General features: G+C 37.2%; 1 non-coding gene across 1 annotated transcript; it reads left to right on the forward strand.

The window, feature by feature from the left end:
- Positions 1-3,322: 3,322 nt before the first annotated feature.
- LOC145952241 (small nucleolar RNA R71) lies at positions 3,323-3,429 on the forward strand. The gene has a single exon (XR_014429919.1). It is a non-coding gene; the product is annotated as a small nucleolar RNA R71 (small nucleolar RNA).
- Positions 3,430-7,106: the final 3,677 nt, after the last annotated feature.

Raw genomic sequence — 7,106 nt, forward strand, 5'->3', positions numbered from 1 at the left:
TTCTTGTAAAAGGAGAATCCATCTGAGGAGCCTAGGTTTAGCATCCTTTTTATTAAAAAGATACTTTAGGGCAGAGTGATCTGTGTAAACAATAACCTTAGACCCCACAAGATAAGATCTGAACTTTTCAAAAGCATAGACGACTGCTAACAATTCTTTTTCTGTTGTTGCATAATTGGCTTGGGCTTCATCAAGAGTCTTGCTGGCATAGTATATAGCATGAACCTTCTTGTCCTTTCTTTGTCCCAATACAGCTCCTATAGCATAGTCACTTGCATCACACATGATTTCAAAAGGAAGGCTCCAGTCAGGAGTTTGCAGAATAGGAGCTGTAGTGAGAGCTTCTTTCAACCTGTAGAATGCATTCTTACAAGAAACATCAAAGTTAAAAGGTACCTCTTTCACAAGTAGATTAGATAATGGTTTAGAGATTTTTGAAAAATCTTTAATAAACCTTCGGTAGAAACCGGCATGCCCTAAGAAACTTCTAACACCTTTAACATCAATTGGAAGAGGCAATTTATCAATTACTTCTATTTTTGCTCTATCTACCTCAATTTCTCTCCCAGATATTAGGTGTCCTAAGACAATTCCTTCTTGTACCATAAAATGACATTTTTCCCAATTTAAGACTAAATTCACTTCAGAGCAACGCTGCAATACTTTAGTTAGATTTAATAGACAGTCATCAAAGGAAATACCATAAACTGAAAAGTCATCCATGAAAACTTCCATCTCTTTTTCTAATAAATCACTAAAGATTGCAGTCATACATCTTTGAAAGGTAGCAGGTGCATTACATAGGCCAAAAGGCATTCTCCTATAAGCAAAAGTACCATAGGGACATGTAAAAGTAGTTTTCTCTTGGTCTAATGGATGAATAGGGATTTGATGAAAACCGGAGTATCCGTCCAAATAACAAAAGTATGAATGCATTGCTAACCTTTCAAGCATTTGATCAATAGAAGGTAAGGGAAAGTGATCCTTTCTAGTGGCATTATTTAATTTTCTATAATCAACACACATACGCCACCCAGTCACAGTTCTTGTGGGAATTAATTCATTATTATCATTTTTAACTACTGTCATCCCACCTTTCTTAGGAACCACATGAACTGGACTTACCCAAGGACTATCAGATATAGCATAAATTACCTTAGCATCCAATAATTTCAAAATTTCTTTCTTTACCTCTTCTTTCATCTTGGGATTTAGTCTTCTTTGAGCTTCAACAGAAGGTTTGGATCCTTCCTCCAAGAAGATGCGATGCATACAAAATGAAGAACTAATTCCCTTTATATCAGCCATAGTATATCCAATAACTTTTCTAAATTTTCTCAACTCATTGAGAAGTTTTTCAGTTTCTTTTTCATTTAAAGCTGAATTTATGACTGGATAAGTGGAATTAGCCCCCAAAAACTCATACCTTAAAGATGAAGGAAGTGGTTTAAGTTCTAACTTTGGAGAGTTTTCTTCTTGCGAATCTGTTGAAGACTCAAGAAGACTTTCTACTAGAGGATCTTTTTCTTTACACGGGGGACTTGAATCGATCAAGCAAGCATAATTAGGTTGAATCCCCTCAAGATCTATGTGCTTTCCTCCAACTAGAAAATTCTCCAAGGGATCCCTCAAAATAGATCTCATGACTTCTTCCTCCATGTCTTTAGGCAATATATCAACCCTGCAGCAAATATTTTCAAGAGAAGGTTGTCTAACAGATTTAGCAATATTAAATTCCATTGTTTCATCATTAATGGATAAGGACAATTTTCCATGTTTGACATCTACTATCACGCCTGCTGTAGCCAAAAATGGTCTACCTAGTATGATTGGTATTTGTTTGTCCTCTTCCATTTCTAAAACAACAAAATCTCCCGGAATTAAAAAGTTACCTATCTTAACTGGAACATCTTCTAAAATTCCTATGGGATATTTTATAGATCTATCTGCTAACTGGATTGACATTGTTGTAGGCTTTAATTCTCCCATATCTAATTTCTTGCAAATTGATAAAGGCATTAAACTGATACTTGCCCCAAGGTCACATAAGGCTTTTTCAAACCTTAGATTTCCAATGAGACAAGGTATAGAGAAACTACCAGGATCCTTAAGTTTTTTGGGCAAATTATGATGGATCAATGTAACAGTCTCTCTATCATCCAATTTCCTTCGGTTAGCTAAAAGATCCTTAAGAAATTTAGCATATTTAGGCATCTGTTGTAGAGCTTCTACAAATGGAATGTTTACATACACTTGTTTGATCATATTTAAAATTTTTTCAAATTGTCTATCAAGTTTAGTCCTTGCTAACCTTTGAGGAAAAGGAATTGGAGGGTGATAAACAGTTTGAGGCTTTGATGAAGATACTTTTTCTTTTTCTAATCTCTCTTTTTCAGGTTTTTCAACCATAGGAGAAGCGTCTTCATCAATCTCAATATTATCATTTTGATTAGACACAGGTCTGTCTAATTTCTTCCCACTCCTTAAAGTAACAGCATTAACATTTTCAGCTGGGTTTGCAACTGTTTTACCTGGGAACTTACCTGGAGAATTGTTTGAACTAGGCATCAACTGTGCAATTTGATTTTCCAGCATCTTGTTGTGGAGAGTAATATTCTCAACCTTGACAGCAAGGTTTTGAATAGAATTTGCCATTGAATCATTGGTCTGTTTTTGATTAGTGACAAAATTCTCCATAAGGTTTTCTAATCTTGAAACACTTTGTTGAATTGAGGGTGTCTGTACTGGATTTCCTTCCCCATTAATGAAGTGATTGGACGGACAGAAATTAGGTTGCTGATTGCTAGTTCCTTGAACTGGGTTATTCTTCCAAGAAAAGTTAGGATGATTCTTCCAACCAGGGTTGTATGTGTTGGAATATGGATTACTCTTCTCTCTTCGAGGAGTGTCATAGAAATTATGAGAAGCTGCCACCTGTTCAGTAGTATCTTCTTTTTCTCCAGTAAAAATTGAGGTACAATCTACTGCAGTGTGCCCTTGTTCCCTACAAAGGTCACATACTTGATTTGTAGCCACTGAATTAACCTTAGCTTTTTCCATCTTGTCTAATCTTTGATTAAGAGTATCAAATTTTGCTAAGAGTAACTCAATATTGTTCACTTCATATCGCCCCGGAGTTCCTTTCCTTGCTGTGACTTCTCTTTCACTGTATTGGCTGTGATTTGAGGCTACATTTTCCAAAATAATCATGCAGTCATTAATAGGTTTCCCCATGAAAGATCCTCCAGCTGCTGAGTCTAATATCATGGTGCTTTGTTGGTCCAATCCTTCAAAGAAAAATTGGATGGTAAGCCAACGGTTGAAGCCATGTTGTGGGCATGCTTGAAGATATCCTTTGAACCGCTCCCATGCTTCACAAATAGTCTCTCCAGTGCCTTGTTGGAAATTAGTGATTTTCTTCCTCAATTCTTTAGTTTTAGAAGGAGGAAAGAATTTCTCTAGAAAAGCTCTTTCACATAATTCCCAAGTTGCTATCTTTTCTCTAGGCACTGTTCTTAGCCACACCTTTGCCTTATCTCTCAAGGTGAGTGAGAATAAGCGGAGTCGCATTCCATCAGAAACTTCATCATCAAATTGCTGGGTCTCACAGATTTCCAAGAACCCCTCTAAGTGGTCATTAGGATCTTCTGATGGTAGTCCTCCAAAGGTGTTCTGTTTGAGCATATTCACCAGAGAAGCTGGTACAGTAGCTCCAGTTTGCATCTCCCCTCCAGGTATCCCACGAGCTACGGGTGCAGAGTAATCCCGAAGCGGTAAATTATCTCGTTGTGCAGCCATGTCAAATTCTCTAGAAAGGTTTCTTTTCCTTCTCAGGAGAGTTCTTTCAATCTCAGGATCAAGTGGTGTTGGTTTCCCAAGACGTAGAGATCTCTTTTGCATTAACCCTAAGGCACTGCAAAAAAAAAGAAAGTGACCCGTGAAATCTGAATTGGAGAAGTAAATACTAACAAACAAAAAAAGTTATTTATTTATTTAATTTTTTTTTTTTAAAATTCGAATTAAAATAATTGTAATTTAAATCAAGAGACGTAGTCCCCGGCAACGGCGCCAAAAACTTGATGTATGGAAAACCGCAAGTGTACGGTTGTCGTCAAGTAATAAATATCGAATCACAGGGACTACGTGTTTGACCTAGAATTACTAGTATTTTAATTTGAATTTTAAAACAGATTGAATTTTTGTTTTGAGATGATAAGATCAGATTTGATGGTAAAAGAGATAGTAATGCAATTAATGAATAAGATAAAACTTTAAGATAAGATAAGGAGATTTCCGGGAATCTAGGGTTCGCACAAAGAGTTCCAACAATATTGAATTATTATTTTCATTAATTAATTCTATTCCATCTTGAAGGTAGTCTTAACCTAATTTAATCCTTGCACCTTCTCAGGCTACGAGGACGTGTTTAATTAAAATTAATCTCTACTCTCGTGGTAATTACGTTCAATTAAACCCATTAAGATCTTTGTTAATCTATTGCTCCTCGAAAGCTTAAATCAACTCTCGTGATTTAACACTCAAGTCTGTTCCTTTAGGTTCCGATAATTAGGTTCTCCTCTCAGTTCATCCCTAATTATCTATGATTATGAAAATTAAGATTAATTGTTTATCATAATTATAATCAAGTTCTCCTCTCAGTTCATCCTTAATTAATGTTATTATGAAAACAATAATATTAAAGTTCATATATAAAATATAAAAGAACAGATCAAGAATTGGAATAAAATTAAGAAACTGAATAATGCATTAATAAAGAGGTTCTCAGAGGCTAAGCCCTGATCCCAGAAAAAGGGAAACTACTCACAGGAGTTCATAGTAGTTCTCCAAGAAAAGAAGAATAAAAGAAAAGCAAACCTTAGAGTCGATGGCACAGGCGCCCAACCTTCTCCAAGTGTCAAAAACTAAAAAAAACTGTCTCCGAAACAAAAAATCCCCGTTCTAGGCTAACCTCATCTAATTTATAACCTAAAAGGGTAAAAAGGTAAAACTACCAAGATAAAAATTACAAAGATAAAATAAAAATAAAACATAAAACTTAAAAAGCTGGGACGCGAAGTGAATCACGGCCGTGACTGAGAATCACGACCGTGATCTTCTCTGGAGCACATCTATGAAGGGTCAGTGGCGTTCACGGGTGTGATTGGGAGTCACGGCCGTGATTTTCTCTGGTGAATCACGGGCGTGATTTAGAATCACGGCCGTGATTTTCCCTGTAGCTCAGCATTTCCTCTTTAATTCTTAAATCTTGATCCTGCTCAGAGAAAACACAACACATACCAAGAAAAGCATAAAATAGGAAAATGATATAAAAATTTATTAAAAACATGAAAGATATGCATGATTATGCTATGAATTCTTGTGAATTAAAGTGCTAAAATACGAGTAAAATACACAACATCAGCGCATATGAATCATTCAAGCAATACAAACTAGATCCATCAAATTTTGAAACAAAAAAACTAGATCTAGGAAGGAATCAACTCAATAGTGACATGAACTCAAAAATTGAACAAGATGAACTCAAGATGAACACAAGAACAAGTTGGAACCACGGATCAAAATTCAAGAAGATGAACTTATCTCTTGAAGACCAAAGCTTTGATACCACTTGATGTGCTTCCACTTGGATGCACATGGATTCTTCACTCCTTTTCGGATTCCTTAGATGATTCTTCAAGGATTTGAGACGCCTCAAAGGAGCAAGGTGACCTAGGCTTGCATTCAAGCTAAGTCCTAAGAAGATAAGGTGTCCTAGCTCTACAAGGAGAAGCTCTCAAGGAGGGTAGAGGCTAGAAGCAAATGTGACTTCGGAGAAGAGAATTCTTTGAGAGAAATGCTCATTCAATAATATCCAAAGTAGCTACATAACTCGGTCATAAGGAATTTATAGGCTAAATTAGGTTAAGGGTTTAAGTTGGGTTTACCTAGAGTTAAGTAAAACCATGGTATGGTTATCTTAACTCTAGGCGCCAAAATTTGAATTCTAAAATTCAAATTTTGGTGCCAACCGGTCACCCCCCATGTGCACACATTTGGCATGTAATTAGGAGGCCATTTGAGTTGCATTTCGGATCACACCATGTGCATGTGTTGCACATGGCCGAAATGCACACCAAATGTGCTTCTAATTAGATGCTAATGTAATTTCACATGTAACTCTAATTAACCTAAATTCAAATGACCTTCAAATGAAACTCCTATACAACTAGGCCGAAAATACAAGGCCCAAAAGAAATACATGGCACTAAGGCCCACTCCTATACTAACCCTAATCTAATGGGCTTGATACAAAGCCCAACAAAATAAAGTGGTGGGCTTTCCTTGGGCTTGGGCCCACTCTTCATGCATCCTTCTTGCCATTGCTCTAGTAGTTGGGCCCTTAGCCCATGGGCCTCCTCCATCACCTGGAAGACCCTAGGATGATTCTTTGTAGGTCTAGAAGTCTTAGAGTAGCTTAGAATAAGGGTGTGTGAGGATTGAAGCTCAATACACCCTCCTAGAGGTTCAGTACGGCCGTACTGAGCCATTTAAACTACAATACGGCCGTACTGAAATCAATACGGCCGTACTGAAGTTTTTGAACTTCAGTACGGCCGTACCAAATTCAATACGGCCGTACTGTAGTTCAAAAACTCAGTACGGGCCGTATTGACCCCCTAGGCCGTACTGCGCCTCAATCCTATAAATAGGACGTCATTGGCTCGTCCTTCCACACATTTTGGACACTTTTGGAGCATTCCTCCACCCTCTGGCTGAGTATTCTTGGGTTTTTGAGCTATTCTCTGCCCTAGAAATCTCTCCGGAAGCTAATCCGACTAAGTTCTTGAGTTCATGAGCCATTAGCTTGAGACTCGAACCAGTCGAAGGGAAATCTCTTTGATTTCCGTAGTAAATATTATTTTTAGGGAAAGGAGCGAGCGAAAGTGTAGTGGGAAGGGGCGCCAAAAAGCCTCCTAACTTCTTTTTGAGTATATAAAAGCACGCTTCGAAGGTTTATTCCCAAAATCCTTTCTTTTACCGCTTTTTGATTGTTGCATTACACGTTTAAAACTTTTATCATGTAGATAGTTTACTTACAATCGTTC

The sequence above is a fragment of the Cajanus cajan genome, chromosome 9 (genome assembly GCF_000230855.2).
Source record: "Cajanus cajan strain Asha chromosome 9, NIPB_CcT2T_4, whole genome shotgun sequence".
NCBI classification, from domain to species: Eukaryota; Viridiplantae; Streptophyta; class Magnoliopsida; order Fabales; family Fabaceae; genus Cajanus; species Cajanus cajan.